Below are 24,970 nucleotides of genomic sequence, written 5' to 3' on the forward strand. Positions count from 1 at the left end.
AGTAGAACAGAAGGGTAGCTGCCCTTTTAACCGTAACAAAGTCATAGGTGTTGGCTACTAAGCAGGATGACAAAAAGAATGAACAAAAATGTGTCCTTGACATTACAATGCAAGTCCTAACCTCGTCAGTTTCATATTTATATCCTAACCTGGATGGATTTCTTCCATCTGAGTCTAATGTTATAGTGCCATTTTTTTTTACGAAATCAATTCTTTATTATGGTCATAAACCATAACACTTTTTTCATTTTTTATTTAGTTTTAGTTTGAGCCTGCTACTGGTAGTCCTCAACTTATGACCCTCTGTTTAGCAGTTGTTTGAAGTCATGTGATGTCCCACGTTATAACCTCATTATGTAGTGAGGACAATTCCAGTCCCAGTTGTGCTTGTAAGTCAAAGACTACTGTACTTGTAATTATTCCTTCTGCTGTTTTTATAGTTGTTGAGGATTGCATGTTGTTTAAATTATTGGAAACCCCAAGGAAACATTTCCTTGTTATCATGGTAGACTCTTAATAAATACGTCCACATTTAGTATTTTATTGTGCACACATACCTATGCATACACACAAGTGGAAATCCATTGCCCAGTGTCTGAGCATGGGGGATTTCCACCACCCATTAAGAGTGTCTATGAAACATCTGCGATTAAGCTAATGGTCAGACTGTTCCTACAGTATAATATGTTGCCTTTTAGTGGGATCATTAAAAACTTGGCTTGCTTCATACAGCCATTGATCAAAGAACCAGCATTTTTTATTTTGAAAGGAGGAGGTTTAAAATTCAAAAGCTGAATTTCAAGGGTTCCAAATCGGCACTGACATCATCTACCATTCATTGCATTAAAACCATAAACCCTATTATGTCAGGACCTTAGCTTTTAGACTGCCAAAGTCTCCCTGCTGTTAGCCAATAATATACCAATGCACATTATGATCCATAAACAATGGGTTTATCTTTTGGTGTAAACCATAGTTATGTAATTATGGTTTAGCCGTTCTGCAAAATGCATGCTTCTTTTGAGTAAAGGCATGATGGCTAACCTTTTTTTTTAAAAAATGCAGTTCAGATTAGAGGGATGGATGGATGGATGGATGGATGGATGGATGGATGGATGGATGGATGGATAGATAGATAGATAGATAGATAGATAGATAGATAGATAGATAGATGATAGATAGATAGATAGATGATAGATAGATAGATAGATAGATAGATAGATAGATAGATAGATAGATAGATAGATAGATAGAGCGAGCCACATGGTCCTGTCCACCATTAAAACCATCTTTCCAAGCATGTTTTCGGTGTCTTTCTCCCCACTTGGAATTCAACCCAGAAGGGCATTTCTTCCAACAGACAGACAGATAGATAGATAGATAGATAGATAGATAGATAGATAGATGGATGGATGGATGGATGGATGGATGGATGGATGGATGGATGGGTAAATGGGTAGATGGGTAAATGGATAGATGCAGGAAGGGAGTGGAAGGAGGGAGAGAGTTAAAGACAAGAGAGAGAGAGAGAGAGAGAGAGAGAGATATAAAGAGAAAGAGAGATAAAGATGAGAGACATATGACAGACAGACAGACAGATTTGCCTGTCAATTATACAGATGAGATATAAAATCCACATCTTTATAAGTAAACATGGAACTTGGTTGTGTCCAAAGTTGGAAAACATTGGGCCTTTTAAAACCCAGATCTAATGGACCCCCAACTAATTTCAAATTAAAGTTTGGAATTTTCAGGATAAAGGCCAGTCCAAATATAAGTAAGCAGAGGATGTTTGGCTCAAGAGAATTCTATTTTGATGTGGTTTTCTTGGTTAAAAACTCAGGAAGGGTTTACTGTTGCTTTCTGCCCACCTGCAAGGAAACGACTCCTTTGCTATTATCACTAAAAGGATTATCCTCCTCCAGCATCTCTCTACATTGCTCTTGCCTATTACAGAGACTTGCTAATCGAATCTAGCCAGAAATCTCTTCTGGGGTTAAATTGCCCACAGTGTGATGTTGTTGTTGTTGTTAAGGCAACAACAAAACTGCTAAATAACACCATTACAATAAAGCTGAAACAATAAGTAGGTGCATTAAATCAAGGCACATATTAAAAACAGAGAATTAATGTTGCATGGAATCTTAAAGGCAGTCTGAGAACAGCCGTTATCCTATAAACGCCTTGGAGAACAGTAATACCTTCATTGGTTTTCTGAAGGCTCCTGAACACCTTATGGGGGTGCTGCTACTGAGAAGATGCTATTAAGAGCCTCGGTGGCGCGGTGGTTAGAGTGCAGTACTGCAGGCTGCTTCTGCTGACTGCTGGCTGACTGCAATTTAGCAGTTCAAATCCCACCAGACCCAAAGATGACTCAGCCTTTCATCCTTCCAAGGTGGATAAAATGAGGACCCAGATTGTTGGGGGCAAGAGGCTGACTCTGTAAACCGCTTAGACAGGGCTGCCAAGCACTTGTAAAGAGGTATATAAAGCTAAGTGCTATTGCTATTCCTGACCACTGTAGTGTCAACCTATCCCCTCTGGAGATCTTCATGCAGGATATTGAAAGCGGCTTTCTTTTAAAATGCTTGGATCCTAAGCCTGTTGATCAATGGCAATGAAAATTGATCTGCTAAAGCATTGGTAGCCAAGCACAGCACTTTTAATACAGTACCAGCTTTATGTGGTCCCACTGAACAGTTGGAGAACTGTGCTCAGCATCAGTTGTAGCTTCAATAGTTGTCTCATTTGAAACGCATTGTGATTGCTGATGAGACCAGGTCAGTGTTTTAGCAATAGCAATAGCACTTCGATTTATATACTGTTTCACAATGCTTTTACAGCCTTCTCTAAGTGGTTTAGAGAGTCAGCCAGCTGCCCCCAACTATCTGGGTCCTCATTTGATCAACTTCGGAAAGATGAATTGAACCCCTGGATATAGGTAGTGTTAGCCTGCAATGCTGCATTCTAGGAGGGAAGGAGGGAGGGAGGGAAGGCAGGCAGGCAGGCAGGCAATAGCACATATACTGCTTTACAGTGCTTTTACAGCCCTCTAAGCAGTTTTCGGAGTCAGCTTATTGCCTCCAACAATTTGGGTCCTCATTTTATCAACCTCAGAAGGATGGAAGGCTGAGTCAATCTTGAACTGGTGAGAATTGAACCCCCGGATATAGGCAGTGTTAACCTGCAATGCTGCATTCTAGGGGGGAGGGAGGGAGAGAGGGAGGAAGGAAGGAAGGAAGGAAGGAAGGAAGGAAGGAAGGAAGGAAGGAAGGCAATAGCACTTATATACTGCTTTACATTGCTTTTACAGCCCTCTAAGCAGTTTTCGGAGTCAGCCTATTGCCCCCAATAATCTGGGTCCTCATTTTATCAACCTGGGAAGGATGAAAGGCTGAGTCAATCTTGAGCTGGTGAGAACTGAACCCCCAGATATAGGCAGTGTTAGCCTGCAATGCTGCATTCTAGGAGGGAGGGAGGGACGGAGGGACGGAGGAAGGAAGGAAGGAAGGCAATAGCACTTATATACTGCTTTACAGTGCTTTTACAGCCCTCTATGCAGTTTTCAAGTCAGCCTCTTGCCCCCAACGATCTGGGTCCTCATTTTATCAACCTCGGAAGGATGAAAGGCTGAGTCGACCTTGAGCCTGGTGGGATTCAATCTGCCAAACTGCTGGCAACCGGTGATCAGTAGAAGTAGCCTGCAGGACTGCACTCTAACCGCTGTGCCACCGCGCCTCTTTGTGGTTTGCAGTGTTCACAATTTTAAGACAGGTGGACTTCAACTCCCAGTATTCCCCAGCTATTATAAAGTTGCCAGGTTTGAAAAACACTGTGCTCACATCAACCAAATAAGGTGTGAATGGAGCATCAGCCCAAACTGGACATGTTGCCTTCTTGCCAGTGAGAATTTCTGCGTTATAGAAAAAAGCCTGCATCAATTTCACTCCCACCATGCCTTAACATATGGATTTCCTTCTGCCGCTCCTCAAGTCTTTTATTCTCCTAAAGCATGGGAAATGCCAGCGCTTGTTAGCCCCTTTTTAGAGATGCCCTGTAGAGTCTGCCTTTGATAATGCAAACTCACCATCAAGCGTGCATTACGCTGTCAGGCTTTCAAAGGCTGATATGATTATCTTGTTCGCATTCCTTGAAAAACAAAAAAGCCCACACGAAAAGAAGCACAGAAGGTTTGTAACATGTCGTGTGGGGTTTTTTCCCCCCCTGATTACTGAGCAAGGTTCGCAAAAGGCATATTGTTACTTTCAGAGTGATCATCTTTGGAAATGCATCAAGCAAACCCATCATGCTTTCCTCTTTGGAGGTAAGCAGTCTTATGCAAAGCAGAGAGAAAAAAGAAGAGTAAGAAGAATTGAGGAAAAGAAATTAAAAGGGAGGATTGAAAATAGAATAAAATCTTCTTTCTTCTTTTTCTGGTTTTTTCCTTTTTCTTTTTCTCCCCCTCCTCCTCCTTCCTGAGCTGTGGTGGCACAGTGGTTAGAGTGCAGTACTGCAGGCTACTTCTGCTGACTGCCTGCAATTTGGCAGTTCAAATCTCACAGGGCTCAAGGTTGACTCAGCCTTCCGTCCTTCAGAGGTCGGCAATATGTTGGGGGCCATAGGCTGACTCTGTAAACCGCTTAGAGAGGGCTGTAAAGCACTGTGAAGCGGTATATAAGTCTACGTGCTATTGCTCTTCTTCTCTTCCTCTTTTACCACTTTGGGTATTGAGAGAAATAGAAAGTGTCTGTTCTTGCACTTCTCGTGGCCTCAGCTGTTGTTATTTGATGCCACAGTACTGTAGCATGTCTTCGATATTGTCTTCTTCTGGATCTAATTTATATGAACACTTTTTACACTAGCTACGCTTCTCAGACCTTTCTAAACTTGCAAAGGATCTTTCCACTATTCCAATTCCTAACCTTGGTGCTTGCCTTTTGTTCTTTAAACTTCTTACTTCTCTCTTTTGGAGGATCTCAGCAAATCTATCCCACCCCTAGTTCTCCCTTTCAACTTGCCCATTCTTCTTTCATGTACTTCTCTGCTCATGCGATCCTCGTCTATGCTTTCTACCCGGCCCAACAACCTTCGCCTAAAGGAATACCTAGCTTTGCTGCAGTGTGAGCAATGGGCTACATAAGCCAAAGGCAAAACTAGATCGTTTCTTCTTACACTGCCTCTGCTCACTCTCAGCACTGCTTATTAACAGCCGTGAATCATAGGTAACCTAGCAACTTCCTACATCTTGCCTCTGAGCTTATATGGATCAGGAGCAAAGGCACAGACTTGGGTTTCTACTTCCGTACAGTCTTTAGAGGATGAGCTAGAGCACAGCTTCCCAACCCCCGGTCCGTGGATGGCACTGGGCCACAGCAACAAGCAAAGCACCATTCGTGGTCTTTGAAGAAATGCCCATCTGGGTTCAGTTCCAAGTGGGGAAAAAGACTTCCTCATGGAAGTTGCTTGGAATGATGGTTTTAATGGTGGAGAGGATCACATGCCTTGAAAATGTTGGGATTGGAGGGATCTTGGAGTTCTAGTGGACAACCATTTAAATATGAGCCAGCAGTGTGCAGCAGCTGCCAAAAAAGCCAACACAGTTCTAGGCTGCATCAACAGAGGAATAGAATCAAAGATCATGTGAAGTGTTAATACCACTTTATAATGCCTTGCTCAGGCCACACTTGGAATACGGCATTCAGTTCTGGTCGCCACGATGTAAAAAAGATGTGGAGACTCTAGAAAGAGTGCAGAGAAGAGCAACAAAGATGATTAGGGGACTGGAGACTAAAACATATGAAGAACGGTTGCAGGAACTAGGTATGTCTAGCTTAAGAGAAAGAAGGACTAGGGGAGACATGATAGCAGTGTTCCAATATCTCAGGGGTTGCCACAAAGAAGAGGGAGTCAAGCTATTCTCCAAGGCACCTGAGGACAGAACAAGAAGCAATGGGTGGAAACTAATCAAGGAGAGAAGCAACTTAGAACTGAGGAGAAACTTCCTGACAGTTAGAACAATCAGTGGAACAGAAGTTGCCTCCAGAAGTTGTGAATGCCCCAACACTGGAAATCTTTAAGAAGATGTTGGATAGCCATTTGTCTGGAATGGTAGGGTTCCTGCCTAGGCAGGGGGTTGGACTAGAAGACCTCCAAGGTCCCTTCCAACTCTACTATTGTATTGTATTGTATTGTTGGCTGAAGAAAAAAGGGGGAGAGATGCTGAAAGTGCCGGAGTTTTATACCTTCTCTGGGTTTTTGAATTTGAGCTTGTATTCTGAATGGTTGTCAGACTCCTATGGGGACATGCAGGGACAACTCTGTAGGCTGTCCTGAGTCCCAGGCTTGGTTGAGCCTTGCTGGGTGACATAATGTTCCCAGGTGCCATGTGGTGAGATGGGTAGAGGGCTAATCCCACCTTTGTTGGATCTTGGTGAGGGCATTTGCCTATGAATAGACTTAGCTCTCTCTTTATCTCTTAAGTGTGGACATCTGCTGTGGGCTGTTGAGGAGGGTGGGGGCTATTAAGAGTGAATCTGGAAAATAATTCACTACATGACCACCAAGAAGCCAAATTAGTGATATCTAATGTTCATTCAGTTGATTTGAAAGTACAGTGAAATCAAGAGTCATTGGGAGTTGGACAGCATGTAAATAATGAGAACCAGTTTGGTCTGGTGCTTAAGGCACCAAACTAGACAGCAGGAGACTGGAAGTTCAAATCCCACCTTAGCCATGAAAGCTAGCTGTGTGACCTTGGGCCAGTCACTCTCAGTCCAACTCACCTCGCAGGGTTGTTGTTGTGGGGAAATTAAGAGGAGGAAGCTATGTTTGATATGTTCACCAAATTATTTATTTTAAAAGGTGGGATACAATTAAGTATATTATTATTATTATTATTATTATTATTATTATTATTATTATTATTATTATTATTATTATTATTATTATTATTATTATTATTGTAGCACAGCGGCCAGTTGTTTCACCAGATTTGGCATTGATTACTAGTCGGGCCCCACCCATGATTATTATTATTATTATTATTATTATTATTATTATTATGTTAATCTTTGGTGAGATTCACAGCCTTTGGGGCTGGTTGGTAGCTCAACAGCTCGAGTCCTAACCAAGGACCTAGGAACTGTTAAGGTAACGTCGGAGGATATAAGTTGTTCCAAGTAGACTGGATTTTTTGTAGAGTCAGAATGTTCAAGTCAGGTAAATTTAGAATTTCCAAATAGCGAGGTAGCCCTTTTAGGTATTGCTCCAAGGGCTCCAATTACAATCGGGACAACACTCAATTTCTTTTTCCACAGTCTCTCAACCTCAATTTGCAAGTCCCGGTATTTTGTGATTTTTTTTTCTTGCTGTTTATCTTCAATTCGTGCATCACCAGGTATTGCAATGTCAGTGAACCATACTTTTTTCTTTTCAATTATTGTTATGTCAGGTGTGTTGTAGGCCAAGTGCTTGTCAGTCTGGATTCTGAAGTTCCACAAGATCTTGACTTTCTCATTCTCTAAAACCTTCTCAACCTGATGGTCCCAATGGTTTTTGCTGTACTCAAATCCAAACTTTTGGCACAATTTCCTATGAATAATCTTAGCAACACGGTCATGGCATTGTAGGTAGTCAGTTTGTGAAATTTTGCTGCACCCGCTGATCAAGTGGTCAACTGTCTCATCTTTCTCATTACAGAGATGACATTTGCTGTTGGTGGTAACATGTTGAATTTTTGCCTTCATGCAGTTTGTGGCTAAGGCTTGTTCTTGAGCTGCCAAAATAAAGCCTTCTGTTTCTTTTTTCAGTACTCCTGATCTTAACCAGTTCCAAGTTAGTTTTTGGTCAGCTTTGCCTTCAATACTTTTCAAGTATTGGCCATGGATAGCTTTGCTTTTCCAATTTTCAGCTCGCTTCTCAATTTCTTCTTTCTTATATTCAGCTTTTAACTTAGTTGTCTTCAAAAGGCCTCCTTTATTTACTTCCTTAATCATTGGTTCTTCACTTTTCTGGATGTAATCATTCAAGCTGTGTCTTTCTTCTTCCACAGTCTGCTTTACTTGTAGGAGTCCTCGACCACCTTCTGCTCTTGGTAGATACAATCGGTCAACATCACTTTTAGGGTGCAAAGCATGATTCATTGTCATAAGCTTCCTTGTTTTTCTGTCCAAATTGTCCAACTTCATCTGGGTCCAGTCAATTATTCCTGCAATTATTATTTTTATATTATTATTATTATTATTGCATCAACTGAATTGTATCACAGCGGCCAGTTGTTTCGCCGGATTTGGCATTAATTACTAGTCGGGCCCTACCCAGGGGCCTAGGACGTTGCAACTAATTATTATTATTATTATTATTATTATTATTATTATTATTATTATTATTATTATTATTATTATTATTATTATTATTATTATTATTATTATTATTATTATTATTATTAAATTGAAGTCTTGTTCTCTCTGCATTATGGAGGACAGTTCTACTTGCTCCCTACAATGGCTGAGTATGTCTCTTGGCTCTTAAAGAGTTATGATGATGTGTGAATACAATGACTGGGGTTTATTCAACAAGCCACCGTTAAAAGAAATGGGAATGAAAGTCATGCCTTTGCTTGTCAGAGAGGCTCATATGTTCAGTATATACTCATGAATAAGAAATGCTCTTTGTCTTGATGATTAATGGATTTGAGAATTTAAAAGGGTCAAAGAGGAAGGGGAAAAATAAGGTGACAATTAATCAATGGAAAGGATAAAAATGAAGAACTGGAGTTATAATTCCTTTTTTTCCTTTAATTTTTATACTTGTACTGTACTGAGAAAAAATAATTTTAAAAAATTAATGTTCTTTCTAAAATACACACAGAGGCAGAAACTAAAGAGTCCGTCCACCCATCCGTTCGTGTCCCCACCCCCTCCTAAAACTTAAGGAAGAATTCAGAAAGAACCTGTGAACTGATGCTAGGAAAAGGGAATTCTTCCATTTGAATCCACCAACCTCATATTCAAGGTCACAGTATAAAAAGTCTTTGCTGCAGGAAAAAAAATGCTACATCTCTAGAAATAGTTTTGCTATTTAGCCAGGGTTTGTGTTAACGTTGTTTCATCTCTCCCCCCCTCCCCCCCTTGCCGAGTCAAATCTATTTATCATCTTCCATACATAGAGTTGATTCTATGTTATTTCAGCCTTTACTTAGTCTTCAAGTTGAATTTTTGCATTTGCATTATAATCTTCTGATCATTAATAAATTGAAACAACTGCTCTATCTTTTGAAGAAATTTCTACTTGCAACTCCGCATTGCCCCCTTGTGGTCTGCTTGGAGCGTTACATTTCTTTGTGCGTTGTCTTGCTTAATGAAGTAACCCCAGATGTTTGAAGTGTTAGGCCAACACAAGCAGAATTTCAGATGTGTGGTGCTCCTTTTCCAGAATTACCCAGCCAGTATGTGTATTGCCTAAAATTGTAAGAGTTGAAGAGTTGAACGTTTGGTTGGAAAATAGATTGAAAAACCGAACCCCTTGTGAGTAAAATCTTACTTGTGTGTATGGCTTTAATTGGGATGACTATTTTTTCCCCTAAATGGCTGGTGGTTGTTTTCAGGTACTCTGGCTTTACAAGGCCTCATTTTGGTTTAGCAGCCAGGGACTGAATTTTTTGGAAAGAAGGAAGTGCTTATTTATGTATTTGATGAATGTCCTATTATCCTTTTTGCTGCCTTATCTGCTTCTTCTCATGTCTGCCTGGTCCTGAATTTTCTGTGAGTTACCATATTGCTAACTTGACTCTCTACCCCCCCACCCCCACCCCTCATGAGTTATTCAGTAACCTAGCCTTGTTGAATCTGATATATTTCATTCACTTTTCTAAGTCTTCATGTGGTTTGTTAACAACTTGGTTTAATGTATTGTGTGAATCCAGTAGACAGCATTATTTGAGCAAGTTACAAAGATGAATTATTTTGAGCAGTTCTAGCCAAAGGTAGCTCACTGGGGGGGAAAACTTATTTATAAAAATAGCAAGGGCAAGAAATAAGGAAGTCAAGGTGACCAACGTATACAACATATCTTCCTCCCCTTATTTTCTCCTCAACAACAACCCTGCGAGGTGGGTTGAGCTGAGAGAGAGTGATTGGTTCAAAGTCACCCAGCTGGCTTTCATGGCTAAGACAGGACTTGAACTCAAGGTCTCCTGCTTTGTAGCCTGATGCTTTAACCACTAGACCAAACTGGCTCTAATTGAACATATCATGGGTCTGGGTGAACCAAGTCACTTGCTATTATGGTAGGGACATTTCAACAAAGTGTTCAAACAAAGCTTCGCCAACTCTGTTTAGAGACCATTAATGTTCAGTGGTGTACTATGTTGTATGCTGGCATATGGTAAGTTATAGATTTTTTCAGCTTTGAAAGTATTCCAGTTGATTTCTGCCTTAATACTGTAACTCATAACAAGCCTTCTCAGTTGCAATGTATGGCTGTGAAAGTTGGACCATAAGGAAGGCTGAGTGCCAAAGAATGGAAGCCTTTGAACTCTGGTGCTGGAGAAGACTCCTGCGAGTCCCTTGGACTGCAAGGTGGTCAAAGCAGTCAGTCCTAGAGGAGATTAACCTTGACTGCTCTTTAGAAGGCCAGATCCCGAAGAGGAAACTCAAATCCTTTGGCCACCTAATGAGAAGGAAGGACTCCCTGGAGAAGAGCCTCATGTTGGGATGGATTGAGGGCAAAAGAAGAAGGGGATGACGGAGAATGAGATGGCTGGATGGAGTCAGCGAAGCACTAGGTGTGAGCTTAAATGGACTCCGGGGGATGGTAGAGGACAGGAAGGTCTGGAGGAATGTTGTCCATGGGGTTGCGATGGGTTGGACATAACTTCACAACTAACAACAACAATAACAACAACAAGCCTTCCCAGAGGTATAAACGTTAGTTCCCAAATTCCAGCAACAATCCAGATGTGGGAAGTCTGGCGATGAATGTCATGATTTGGCAACTTGGTGAGTGATAAAGTCCTTCTGTCTATAGCATTTGGTTTAATTGGAAATGTTTGTTTTTATATTTCCAAAGGAGAAAACTCTGTGTCCCCAGTTGTTTGGAGAGAGCTGTTCTCCAACCTCTGTTTTTTTTTCTCTCTCTCTCTCTTCCTTCCCAATACCACTTTGCAATGGATAAGCAGCCTCTGTGACTTTCTGCTGGCTGGAAAGGCAGTCCTTATATCCAAACTAACCTTGGTTTGATACCACCAGCAGAAGCGACTTTTCCTGTTGCTTGGGTTCAAATGTCCTAGCATGCTATACTTTACTTACTGTGTTCTGCAGCCTTGCTCATGCAGAAATTGGGAAAATATAGCTTTCATTGCTGTTATTTATCTTTTCAGGGCATTTTTCAGTTTGCCCAAAGTTTCTTCTTCTTCTTCTTCTTCTTCTTCTTCTTCTTCTTCTTCTTCTTCTTCTTCTTCTTCTTCTTCTTCTTCTTCTTCTTCTTCTTCTTCTTCTTCTTCTTCTTCTTCTTCTTCTTCTTCTTCTTCTTCTTCTTCTTCTTCTCAATCTCATTAATTTCCAGTAAGATAGTCACGAATGAAGCAGAGATGGGCGTCACATACAGTAACAATCGGTTCAGCCAGAACTGAAAATGTGAGCGTGCACGGCAGTGAAAAAAATGGCAATTATATAGGAAGGGATAGCGCCAGGGCAGGTGGGAAGGTCCAGCCGCTAGTCGGAACTACCAGTTCCCTCGAACCGGTCCGAACCGGCAGCAGCCCATCTTTGGAATGAAGGCGAATATTCATGTCCCAGAATAATGTTGCAGGATGCAATCTGATTTGGTCACTGGGACCAGAGGTTTTTGTCTTCTGAGCTTTCAGAATTGTGCTGGAGCCCATCTTCTGGGAAGGTCTCTCTCTAGTAGAGTGTGTGCTGTTCTGGGTGTGGTATTTACAGTGCCTGTTGTGAGTGGCTTTTTAGATGTTGATGTGTTGGTGGCTGTCATTCAATCGCTTTTCTGGCTGTTTTTGTGCCTGCTCGTCCAACAATCTTAATAGCTGCAAAATTGAATGTGTGTCCTTGTTCACTGCAGTGTGAGTCTACAAATGAGTTTGGGTCTCCTCGTCTGACTGCTCTCTAGTGTTCTTGCAATCTGATGATTAGTAGTCTCTCCTGCATGGTCACAGGGGAAATCCATCCAGGGGATTCAGTAAATTACATAGTATCTGCAATCTTTCTGATCGGCCGAGTGTTCTTATCATCCCTGTTAGTCCGTGGGTGAGTTCAGTTTGTTCTGTATCCCTACAGCGTTAGACATTTTCCCCTCTTGCCGTCAGCCTTAGAAATATGTAGGCTGGTAACAACGGGTGCTATAAGTGTGGGTGGAAATGCAATTACAGCATGTACCTGGCTTACAGCTAAGTGGTTTTTGCTTTTTCCAACAGCCAATGGGTTAGATTTATTACCTTTGTTCCAGCTATATGCTTATTTACAATTCCCCTGGAAAGGAAAGTCAACTAGAAACAATAATAAACTTGATTCCGTAAGACTGCTTTGGATTTAAATTGGTTTGCAGAGTCCCACTCATGCCTATGAAAGATGTCAGTCTTCCTACCCAACTGGAACTTTCATTAGGATACACCCCCGATCCAACCTGGATTACAGTTCCTATCATGCCCTGCTTGATGGATTGGTTTGAGTGAAGGCCACTAAGTTACTTGTTGGCTCAAAACTCTTCCTAACTTTATTTTTCTTTGCTAAGCTTCCAAGTTTGCAATCGTCAACCTGCTTGCTATTTAGTCATAAAAATTATTGCATGCTTCTGTGAGGTTTTGATTGCAACATTGGTCTCCACACAGACATATCTGGTTGGGGATGACCGAAGCAGCTTCTAGCACATTCCATAACTGCAGAGGTCAAGTGGGATGCTGGGGTAGGGGCAGGGAGGCACGGGGAGGGAGCATTTGTTCCAGGTGAACCAGCATTAGACAAACTGGACTGCAGTGACCCTAAATATAAGGAAATCCATGCAATATGCCCTTTGAAGATGTTCCCTCTGGATCAATGGTTTGCTTTAAAAGGCAGGGATATGCTTCATCCCAGAAAGTGATTTGCATGGACTCAGGGTGGGGGTGGGGGTTGTTCAAAAATTTTAGCAAATCGTTCTCTGCCCAGTTGCTGAGTGGGTGTGGTCATGGTGGGCATGGCCTAGTCAGCCTCCTGCACCATGACAGGGAGAGTGTTTTTGCCTTCCCCAGGCTCTGGAGGCTTTCTTTGAGCCTTCGGGAGGGCAAAAATGGCCTCCCCAGGCTCCGGAGGCCCTCTGGAGGCCAAAAATGGGCCAATTTCCGGTCTTCCTGAACTTCTGGTAGGCCCCTTTTTTCACCCTCCCTGAGCCTCCACACACGACTTGCACTTACCTGCATCCAAAATGGGCCATGTGGGGACTCTTGCTAGGGGCAGGGTGAGGTGGGCGAGGCCAGCCAGTAGTGGGATTTGGGAGTTCTCCGAACTGCACAGAATCTTAGCTAGAGGTTCTCCCGAACCTCTGCAAACCCCCCAGCAGCCCACCCCTTCATGGACTGGGCAACATCCTGAACAGGAATCTTCTACCTTGCATTCACAATGCATCAAAGTGTCTCATTCTGAAAAGAGTAAGCCCCCCCCACCTCCTTCTCTTTTTAAGCATAGTCATCTCCCCTATCCTTGCACAGTCATGGAACGCGGCTGCAAATCCTGTAAGTAAGGTTGGGAAGTTGTCCGTCTTCCCAACATCGGGAGGAGCCCATTTTCCTCCACCTCGAAAAGCAATCCTGGGAATACTCACATTAAGCACCCAGGCAACATCTGGGTGCAAATGTTTCTTATAATATGGAATTGCCGCCTAGGGTCAAGGTTTATTGTGATCATTTTATATGGAAATGATGATGCTTATGGATAAACTCAACCCCTATGGTTTATGGCCTTTCATAATTCCTGTACCAGGTCAACTGGGACCAATTAAAAAAGAAAAACAATCAAACCACGACTTAACGTATGAGCTGTGGTGCCATTGGTTGCCAGCAGTTTGTCAGTTCGAATCTCACCAGGCTCAAAGTTGACTCGCCTTCCATCTTTCTGAGGTGGGTAAAATGAGGACCAAAATTGTTGGTGGCAATAGACTCTATAAACCACTTAGAGAGGGCTGTAAAGCACCATATAGGTCTAAGTGCTATTGCAAACAAAATGGCAGAATGGTGCACTAAACCTATGGGTTGAAAGGACGTAAGTAAGGAGCCCCTGCGGATTTTACTCCACTAGTTGTTGTTGACTCTAGGGGGTGCTGCTCATCTCCATTTCAAGGCCATTGAGCCACAGCTGTCCAAAGGCATTTCTGCAATCATGTGTCCAGCATGACGTCCCAGAGAGCTGTTACCTTCCCCACCGAAGTGGTACCTATTTATCTACTCACACTTGCATGCTTTCAAACTGCTGGGTTGGCAGGAACCGAGGCAAGGAATGGGAGCTCACCCTGTCACATGGTGCTTTCCAGCAGTCGACAAACCCAGCATCTTAAAGGAAGTGGGGCAGGGAGATTTTCTTTCAAGCTTTTCTCGTTCCTGACTCACGGACCCTAAGTTGGTTGTCTCTCTCTCCCTGCTCCTGCCTTTTTTTCATGCAATCTGTCGATGTAGAAAGAACTTACAGGACCTCTCTATCTCTACTGCACAGAAGATAAAGGGAATTGCCCCTTCTGTTTCAGGAGTTTTGCTCAGAGATCACACACACCTTCCCTGTCTGATTTCCACCCGACCTATGCAAGTCAGTGCCGTAGTCCAGACATTGCACCAAATGATGTCAGCCTTCCCCCCCCCACCCCCATCCCTGCTGATGACTCAGAGAGATCTGAATTGATGGCTCTAGAAATCAGGTGGGGAGACAGTAGGGGAATGGGGTGGGGGTGGGGGTTGAGGCTTTTGTCTGAAGGGCAGGCGTGATAGCTGCGGCTTTACTAGGGTGTGGCCAGCCCAGTTATACTGCAGTCTGCTCTGCAGAGAGATTTTGCATCACCCGTTCAGCCCTTGCAGATTTTTTTTCTCTTGAGTTAACTCTCTGTGCACCAATGAAGAAAGAAAGAAAACTTTTATTCCTGGATCAAGTCATTGTTTTAAGGGCCAGAAAAAAATATATACGCAGTTGGGAACAAGGGAGAAGGGAAGAAGGAAATATTCAGCAATAATCAGAGGTACTTACTCAAGAAATTTCCAGAAGTCCACCATTGTCATTATAGTGACATATTTAGCACAGCCCTGTAGGGTCAGTTTGCTAAAAGGTTCATTTAGTGACCGTTCAAAATTACGACGATACTGAAAAAGTGATTTATGACTGTTGACCATTGCAGCATCCCCATGGTCACATGATCAAAAGTAGGATCCTTGACACCTGGCTCATATTTATGACTGTTTCAGTCAAAATGGGTTTTGTGATCCCCCTTTGCGATCTTCTGGCAAGCAAAGTCAATTGAAAAGTCAGATTCACTTAACAACCATGTGGCTAACTTAACAAATGTGATAATTCACTTAATAAGGGTGGCAGGAAAAGTCATAAAATGGGGCAAAACTCACTTGACAAATGTTTCACTTAGCCACAGCAACTTTGGGCTCCATTGTGGCCGTAACTCAAGGGCTACCTATAGTTGCACTTTAACTGAGTGATACAACCAGAATGTGGCTTTTTTCTATTTTGCTTTGGCTCAGAAATTCCCATCCCTTTGGAGATCAGTTAGTCCATGATTTTGAGAACTGTGTTCTGGGAACAGAACCACTTTTGAAAAGTAGGTAGAATGAAGTCCACCAAAGGGTATGTCCACTGGAGAGATAAGGAAGATCTCCAGGTTGGACTAGTGGACCTCCAAAATCCTTTCCAGCCCTATGATTCTGTGAATGTACTACTATAATACAATACAATAGCAGAGTTGGAAGGGACCTTGGAGGTCTTCTAGTCCAACCCCCTGCCAAGGCAGGAAACCCTATACCATTTCAGACAAATGGATATCCAACATTTTCTTAAAGACTTCCAATGTTGGGGCATTCACAACTTCTAGATGCAAGCTATTCCACTCATTAATTGTTCTGTCAGGAAATTTCTCCTCAGTTCTAAGTTGCTTCTCTGCTTGATTAGTTTCCACCCATTGCTTCTTCTCCTACCCTCAGGTGCTTTAGAGAATAGTTTGACTTCCTCTTCTTTGTGGCAACCCCTGACATATTGGAAGACTGCTATCATGTCTCCCTAGTCCTTCTTTTCATTAAACTAGACATACCCAGTTCCTGCAACTATTCTTCAAACGTTTTAGTCTCCAGTCCCCTAATCATCTTTGTTGCTCTTCTCTGCACTCTTTCTACAGTCTCCACATCTTTTCTACATTGTGGTGACCAAAACTGAATGCAGTATTCCAAGTGTGGCCTTACCAAGGCCTTATAAAGTGGTATTAACCCTTCACGTGATCTTGATTCTATCCCTCTGTTGATGCAGCCTAGAACTGTGTTGGCTCTTTTGGCAGCTGCAGCACATGGCTGGCTCCTATTTGAATGGTTGTCCACTCCAAGATCCCTTTCACAGTTACTACTATTGAGCAAGGTATCACCTATACTGTACCTGTGCATTTCATCTTTCTTGCCTAAATGCTTCATTGATGAAGATGTTGAAGAGTACTGGGCCTTAAACAGAGCCTTGGGGTACTCCACTGCATTCTTCCCTCCATGTAGATGCAGTTCCATTGAGGGCTACACGTTGAGTGCGGTTGGTCACTAAAATCCCCTTTAACAGATTCCTGTAGTAGGATTAATAAAATAAGAACCAATATATTGAAATGATCTCTATTCCTACCCAAATGAGCCATGGTGGCACAGTGGTTAGAAGGCAGTACTGCAGGCTACTTCTGCTGACTGCCGGCTGCCAGCAGTTCTGCAGTTTGATTGTCACCAGCTCAAGATTCACTGGCCTTCCATCCTTCCGAGGTCGGTAAAATGAGGAGCCAGATTGTTGGGGGACAATAGGCTGACTCTATAAACTGCTTAGAGAGGTCTATAAAGCATTGTGAAGTGGTATATATGTCTAAGTGCTGTTTCTATTGTGATTTTATATTGATTGTGCCATTTTTCAGCTGTGAAGCTCTTTTTTAAAGATGAATAGAAAATATATTTTCTTTCCCCTCTATGTTGTCATGTTGCAGTGACCAATCTTGAGTCTATGAATTTCTGCGATCCTTCTCAAGAGTTAGTTAGGCTTGATTGCAGCAAACATGCATATTTTCTTCTGTTTGCATTCCACTTCAAATGGGGCTGGAGAGGAATGCAAACCACTCCATTTGGGGAACTATAGTAACAGTCCTCTCTTACTTAGGTTCCCCAGCTAAAGGAATGCATAGTGCTGGTGTTTTCTTCTAGTATGGCGTTTCTCAACCTTGGCCTCTCTCAAAGCGTGGATGCATTCAAAAATGGGATTGAGGGATATACGCTGCATCTGAAGATGGAGGCTCCATTTAAATTCTATAACTTGAAGTGATTGGTCAACTTGTACTTCAGTGAAAAACATAGCCTCTATGGGAGATGATCAGGCCGAGCCGGAGGGAGGGGTCAAACATGTCATCAGTCTTGAGTCCCTGCGTGCCCACAAGAGAACCCATACCTACCTTGAATATATGTGACTCTTTTCTATCACCAGTTTGCTTGGGCCGTTAGTAGTTCAGATTCTTGTAGAGAGGTTAAGCTTGCAACAAATCTTTAGATCCATTTCAACTCCCTGGATCTCCTGATTTCCCTGGTGCTTGACAACTTCCTTGCCAAGATCAAAGATCTAAGATTCAACCAAGGTCCAGGTGCCTTTTTCATGAACGATGAGGAAGACCCTTTCGGCTTTTCCTTCAAGCAGCCCAAGGTCTCCAACCAGATTTTAGTAGCATCATCTTTCCTTCGTGGAGAACAGTTTGCGAGCCCAAAGCATAAACATCCTTGTCTGGGAAGGTCTCAAATTGCAGAAGAAAGAGGCAGAAAATGGCTCTGTGGACTAATGGGGTGTGATCAATAAGTCTAAAGTAAGCTTCTGAATTAGATTGCAGGGCAAAGAAGCAGGGGTTTTTCCAAGGTTACAGCAGCCGATGTTTGCCTTTGGGAAAAGGCAGGGTTGTCTGCATCTTTGGAAAACCATTTTTCTTACAGAGACCTTGGCAGACAGATGGAGTAGAGAATGCATTACACAAACCAAAGAATAATTTTGAAAGCCTATTTGGCAACAACGGCTTGTTCTCTGTTCTGACTGTAGAAGTGGGCACTGCCACAAAACGCTGAAGGTCTAAAATGCTGCTGCTCAGAGCTTGAGCATCTCCAGCCCGGACCACTGAAAGTAGGACAAACAAAACATCCAAGAGAAATCTGAAGAGAATCCATGGGTCTCTGGGCAGTCCTGTAGTTCGACTCCCATCAGCCCCCGTGATTAGAAAAGCTGCAACTGTAGTCTATTGCAGTGACGTGGGGTGAGGTTTATGGCTGGTGAGGCTGGTGACGTCATCAGGAAGGCGGGGAATGGGACCACGTGTGCTGGAGGCTGAGGCTGCCTCATCATCCAGCACACGTGATCCCATTCCCCGCCTTCCTGAGTGCGCTCTGCCGGCTCGCGCTCCACAATCCCCAACAGCAGCTGCTTTTCAGTGCTTTTCTGTGCGTCTGGCATTTAGGACATCCGGCTATCTACCTAAACGCCAGACGCACAGAAAAGCACTGAAAAGCACTTCGCCTCCAAGCCTCTTCGTCTTGATGACGTCGCCGACGTCGCTGCTGGGCACGGCCGGACGGAGGTAACCAGAGTGGCGCCGAGGGGTCCGGGCGAACGAAAGAGCGAGCGAGCGAGCGATGGAGGATCAGGCAGCCTGATCCTCGGTCGCTCGTCCGCCAGACTGCCTCGGCACCACTCTGGCTACCTCCGTCTGTCCGTGCATGGCAGCTGCGGCGACGTCATCAAGCCCCTGCCACTTCTGGACGTCTATTGCAGTCGCGAGGAGCGCGCAAAGTACAGCAGAGGCAGGAAGGTTATTGGCGCTTCCAAGAACCCTCCTGCCTCCGCCGGTTGCCCAGCTGGCACCGCCCCGCGTGCGCTCCTCCTCCTCCCTCCTCTTCCTCTTATATATAGGAACTCCCTCGTGGATATTATTATTATATATTATTATTTCATGATGAGAGGTGAGGCTCTGCCTCCCCTGCCTCCCCTGACCGCACATCCCTGGTCTATTGGTATGGGCCAAATTTTACTAATACAAATCATTTGAAGGCCTAGCTTGGCAAAATGATGTTGCAAGAAGTTTTTCAAGCAACAATTTCAAGAGTGTCTAGTTATTTCTCCAATATTTCACTCTAACTTACTGCACCTATCCATGGTTTGCCAATTGTACAGTGGCAGATAGGACAGCACTCCAGAGGATCAATGTCATTGCCCAGAAGTTCATGGGTTGTCCTCTCCCCTCTTTGGAAGAGCTTTATAGCTCCCGCTGCCTTAAGAAAGTTCAAAACATCCTTAAAGATCCATCTCATCCTGGGCACCCTTTTTTTTGAACTATTACCATCTGGCAGACGGTACAGGGGAATAAAAACAAGGACAAATAGGCTGAAAAGCAGCGTCTATCCCAGGGCAGTAACTATATTGAATTCTATGGTATAGTGCAATATTGGGGTTTCAATTTCAGTTATATAGAAAGTAAAGGATGTATGTTTGTGTTTTTATTTGTTATAGTTAGGGCATTTAATTTTGTTGTACCATGTGCAATGACAATAAGCTAAACTAAACTCAACTCTACATGCTATAGAATGACTAAAATTAATATTTTCAGTCAAAATACATTATGTCAAAAAAATATGCTAATCTAGCATTTTTTGCATATAATGGCAATCACGTTCACTTACAACAGAAGATGTTTTGTATCTTCTGTTAGCTGTCTGAAAGCTGCTGTGTGTGTCAAGCTTAAATCTAGTCAACTAACAAATCAATTGGCACTAGAGTTAATGGAATTCAAGGGGGCTGGACATGGATCACTTGTGGCAATGTAATGACTCCAAACTGATAACTCTCTTGACCCTGCCTCTTCTTCTCCTATGATATGCCTCCTTTGAAAATTTGTTTTCCATCTTAATTTCTCACAATGCCCTCAATATCACCGCAGTCCAAAGCCTTGTGGCAAATGTCAAGGTTTACATCTACTAAACTCTTTTAGCATTTCACTGATAGCAAAAGAAATTCACCAATCTAATGCATAGAAGAGCATCCATCAGAGGTCCTAAGCTGGACTCCTCCATGTTCAGAATTTTGGATTCTGGTTTTTGAATCCACCAATCGAGCCCTTCCCATGGACTTGGGATAGGCAGATGTTGATGCTTGATGGTGTTACAGGTATCGTTGCAGGATGTAAGCTGTTGCAAGTAATTTGGTATTTGGTATTTGAATCCACCAATTGAGCCCTTCCCATAGACTTGGGATAGGCAGATGTTGATGCCTGATGGAGTTACAGGTATCGTTGCAGGATGTAAGCTGTTGCAAGTAATTTGGTATTTGGCATTTGAATCCACCAATCGAGCCCTTCCCATGGACTTGGGATAGGCAGATGTTGATGCTTGATGGTGTTACAGGTATCGTTGCAGGATGTAAGCTGTTGCAAGTAAAGCTGCCTTTTGCAATTGACCAATGGTACATTTGAACTGGGTAGCAGTGCTACCCAAAGAAATCCACCAATGTAATGCATAAGAGAAGGTCCATCAGAGGTCCTAAGCCAGACTCCTCCGACCAAGAAGCCCCTTGAGGATGGGTACCAAGAATGCCTACAAAGGAGGAGACAACCCAAAGGTGTGGGTTGCTACCAGTTCGGCCCAGATCTGGTGAACCAGTAGTAATGGGGGCGGGAGGCTCCGCCTACCCACCTGGATGCTTCTGTGCATGCGCAAAAGCATCACGCATGCGCAAGTGCACCCAAACTGGTAGTAACAAAATTGGCAACCCACCACCGAGACAACCCTAGCAATGAAAAATCCAAATGGGAATAGTTCCCAACTCAAACACTTGAGTCCAATTTGTACAATGGCTACCCTAAACCAGGGGTGGGTTTCTCCCAGTTCTAACCTCTTCTATAGAAGAGGTTCCACAAATCTGCAGTGCCGTTTAGAACCGGTTCCAGCTCCCTCCCCCTACCCGTCTGCACATCATCAAGATGAAGAGTGAGAGGAGGAATTCTGGGAGTTGAAGTCCACAAATCTTAAAGCTGTCAAGTTTGAACACCCCTGGGGGTTTTTTTCTAAAAGGTTAGGGTGCAAGGCTCTTGTAACTTGACAGCTTTAAGTCTTGTGTGTTTCAAATTCCAGAGTTCCTGAGCCAACATGACTGGAGGAGGAATTCTGGGAGCTGAAGTCCACAAGTCTTAAAGCTGTCAAGTTTGAACACCCCTGAGGGTTGTTTTTTTCCTAAAGGGTTAGGGGTGCAAGGGTTTTGTAACTTGACAGCTTTAAGACTTGGGTGCTTCAAATGCCAGAGTTTCTGAGCCAACATTTTGATTGCTAAGCAAGTGTTGTTAAGTGAGTTTCACCACATTTTACAAGTTGGCCACGCCTACCCAGTCACATGGCTGGCAAGCCACTCCCACCTGGTCACATGGCCGGCAAGCCACTCCCACCCAGTCACATGGCTGGCAAGCCACTCCCACAAAGCAGGCCACACCTACAGAAGAGGTTCAAAAAATTTTGAAGCCCACCACTGCCCTAAACCCATTTTGCATGAAGTTGGATTGTTGACTGAAAAGCAACAGAGCTTTCAAACCTCTTTACAAGCGAGGATCTATGGGTTTTGTGGTTTTGGGGAAACTCCCTCAGAGCGCCCTGCAAATTGTGCCATGTCAGTAACTTACCACTGAATGATGGCAGCACAAATTCCCATTGCTTTCACAATCAGATAAATGCAGCCCTATTGCAACCATAACCATGCTAGTGTGTATTTTGCTTTTAAAAAGAAATGGGGGGGAATATCCACCCAACCACCTGAGGTAATAGCCTTTCAATGGGACTGTAGATTCGGATTTTTTTTTTAAGAAAGAATGCAGCCCTGTGTAGGTAAAATTGCTGATATCTGCTTTACTGGGCTATTCTGTCAAGTAAAGTGACTCTTTCATCATAGTGGATGGAATAAATCTCCAGCCTTGTGCTGATTCATCTTTTCCATCCTTATTCACTTGCAGGAGTTTGGCTGCCCTCAAGTGCCCAGCTGCAGGAAAGGCTCCGAAAGCATTTTTGACCAGATTTTAACCCAGGGGTCTGATGAGTAGTGAACCACAGAGCCAGGTAACTGGATGGACAGCTGTTGGGTTTCTTTAACAGAAAAAGCAAAACCCTGAATGCTTTTTTTTAAAAAAATTTGATTTTGAAAAGAAGATTGCAGTCAACAATATTGTAAGCTACTCATAACCATGTCCAAGCTTTTAGCAATAAGCATGAAAACTGTTTGTTCTTCTTTTCTTTCTCTTGTTCATCTTGCCTCCACTTGCTGGCTTTTATTCATCAAATACTATTCTCATTTTAATCATGCTGAAGGCTCGCCCTCCCTCCCCTCTCAATATTGCAGATCAGAAGAGATCAATACTAAGGTTGTTTGGAAGGAGTTTCTCTCTCTCACTCTTTTCTCTATCTTCCCAATTCTATGTATTCTCTGTCTGTCTCTCTCTTTCCCTCCCTCCTTCCCTCTCTCTCTCTCTCCCTCTCTCACTGTCTCTCTGATCCTTAGAGCTCTCTGAGTTTGGTGGCTTTCTTGTGGACATTTCATTACCAAACTAGATGACATAATCAATGCACAGAAACATCTGCAAGAAAACCACCAAGCTCAGAGAGCACCAAGGACCCCACTGTTTAATCCTGAGCTATAAAATATTCTCTTCTGTCTGTCTGTCTGTCTGTCTTTCTTTCTTTCTTTCCATCCATCCATCCATCCGTCTATCCATCTACTTCAGTATGATTAAAGTGAGGACGTACAAATGTTAAGGAAGACAAAAGCCAGAGTGTATGTATTTTTTTATTTTAAAACTTATTTAAAAGGAAGAGAAAAACCAATAGCAACTAAAATATAAAGAAAGGGGGAGAAAGAGAAAGAAAGAAATCAAAGTCAAAAGTGCAAGAGGATAAAAGGGAAAAAAATAGAAAAGAAAGAAAAAAAGTTATAAAGCAGCCTCTGGTATTCTTCACAACAGCTGTAAGAACTAATATATTTCTCCCTAAAGTTACGTTATATATGCTCTTCTTTCTATAATTCTGACCGTGTCTAATCATCAAAGTACATTCTTTTTTTTAATTTTATTGTTTTAATTAGACAGATAACACACACACAAAACACTCTTCAATACGTCTTCCAGCTAGCATGTCGATTGGTTACAATTAAATTCCGTGCATTACTACAATCATTCTTTATACTTCATTCAAATTGAGTTGTGCATTTTAAATCAAAGAATATACCAACATTCTCCTTTAACTGCATTTGTTTGAAAGTACTTTTATCCAGAATCATTCGTATTTATATTATTCAATGAATAAACATTTTAACACTGACAACAATCTATAAGAGCTACCACATTCTGCTTATTTATCGCCTAGGATTCCTATTTCTTTCCTCCATCCACCTATACCATTTATCCCATATCTGATAGAATTCTGATTCTTCTTTTCCCTGGATTTCTTTAGTTAGCTTGTCCATTTCAGCACAGTCCATCACCTTTCTTATTATTTCATCTTCACTTGGAGTTAGCTTGTTTTTCCATTTCTGGGCATAGGCAATCCTTGCCGCCGTTATTATATGCAATATTAAGTACTGGGTTTCTGTCAAAGTACATTCTTATTGTTCCCATTTGATACAAAAAGTCCATAAAGGATTTCCAGTCACCAGTTAGAGACACTGCTGCTCAATGTCCTTTTTAGCCTCTAATAGTAACCCTCTCTCACCACCAGCCTTTATAGGTTTTTCTTTCTTTCTTTTCTTTTACAAAGTCTTTACAGATCTCTGATTCAAAATGCAGGATTTTTGCTGAGGCCATTTGTATATGGCTGGCTACACTGTGTAAATGTTTAGGCGTCTTAGTGAGAAATAATTCTTCTGCAGGAAAAAAAAATCAATCAGTATTTATTTGCTCAACGCCGAGAAAAATTTAAAAGAACAAAAACAGAGGGGAAACAATCATCATGCTAACAATTAGCAGAACCAATCACAGAATGTAGCATTCACTCGCCTGCAAAAGAAAAACTGCCAACTCATTCGCTAAAGAAATTCTCATTCTCTCTCATTCAATTCAGTGTAAATCATCTATGGAGACAGAAAGCCCATTTGGGCAAATCTTGATTTAATGTTTTTTTTTGGGGGGGGGAGAGGAAGCATTGCAAAAATGCCAAAGAGAATTAAGCACATACACTGGAGACTGATTGCCAAAATGCACAGTGGCAGAAATAGGGACACGTTGAAGGTGAATTGAAAGCATGGCGCAGGGGAGCTCTCTCTGGTTGGAGACATTAACTCAAAAACGGATTGTTGATGCAGCCAATTGGACAAATTGAACCAGTTTCAGGAAGTGCAGTTTGCAAAACTGATTTCAATGTGTTGTTGTTGTTTTTTTTTGCATGCGCGAGAGCCTTCCTAAACCATCCTATTGATTGGGAGGCATCCAATTCCATCTGAATCAATGACTCGCTTCCAAAAGAAAATCGATTAGATCCAGGGATTAAATTGAATTGCCTTCTCTAAGTCAACATTTTGTTACGGCTGAAGTGCAGAGTTTCTGAAAAAGGATACGGCTGGTTGGAAATACGCACAATGCATTTCTCAGGGTTATATTGTGGCAGCTGGTTGCAGATGTTATTAACACCATCCAGCTGAAACAAGATCAGTCCTTGCCAGCACTGAACCACTGCAGAAGCACAAAGCAGGGATGATGTGAAGGTTATCATGGA

Source organism: Natrix helvetica, assembly GCF_964273705.1.
Source record: "Natrix helvetica genome assembly, chromosome: 8".
Taxonomy (NCBI): Eukaryota; Metazoa; Chordata; class Lepidosauria; order Squamata; family Natricidae; genus Natrix; species Natrix helvetica.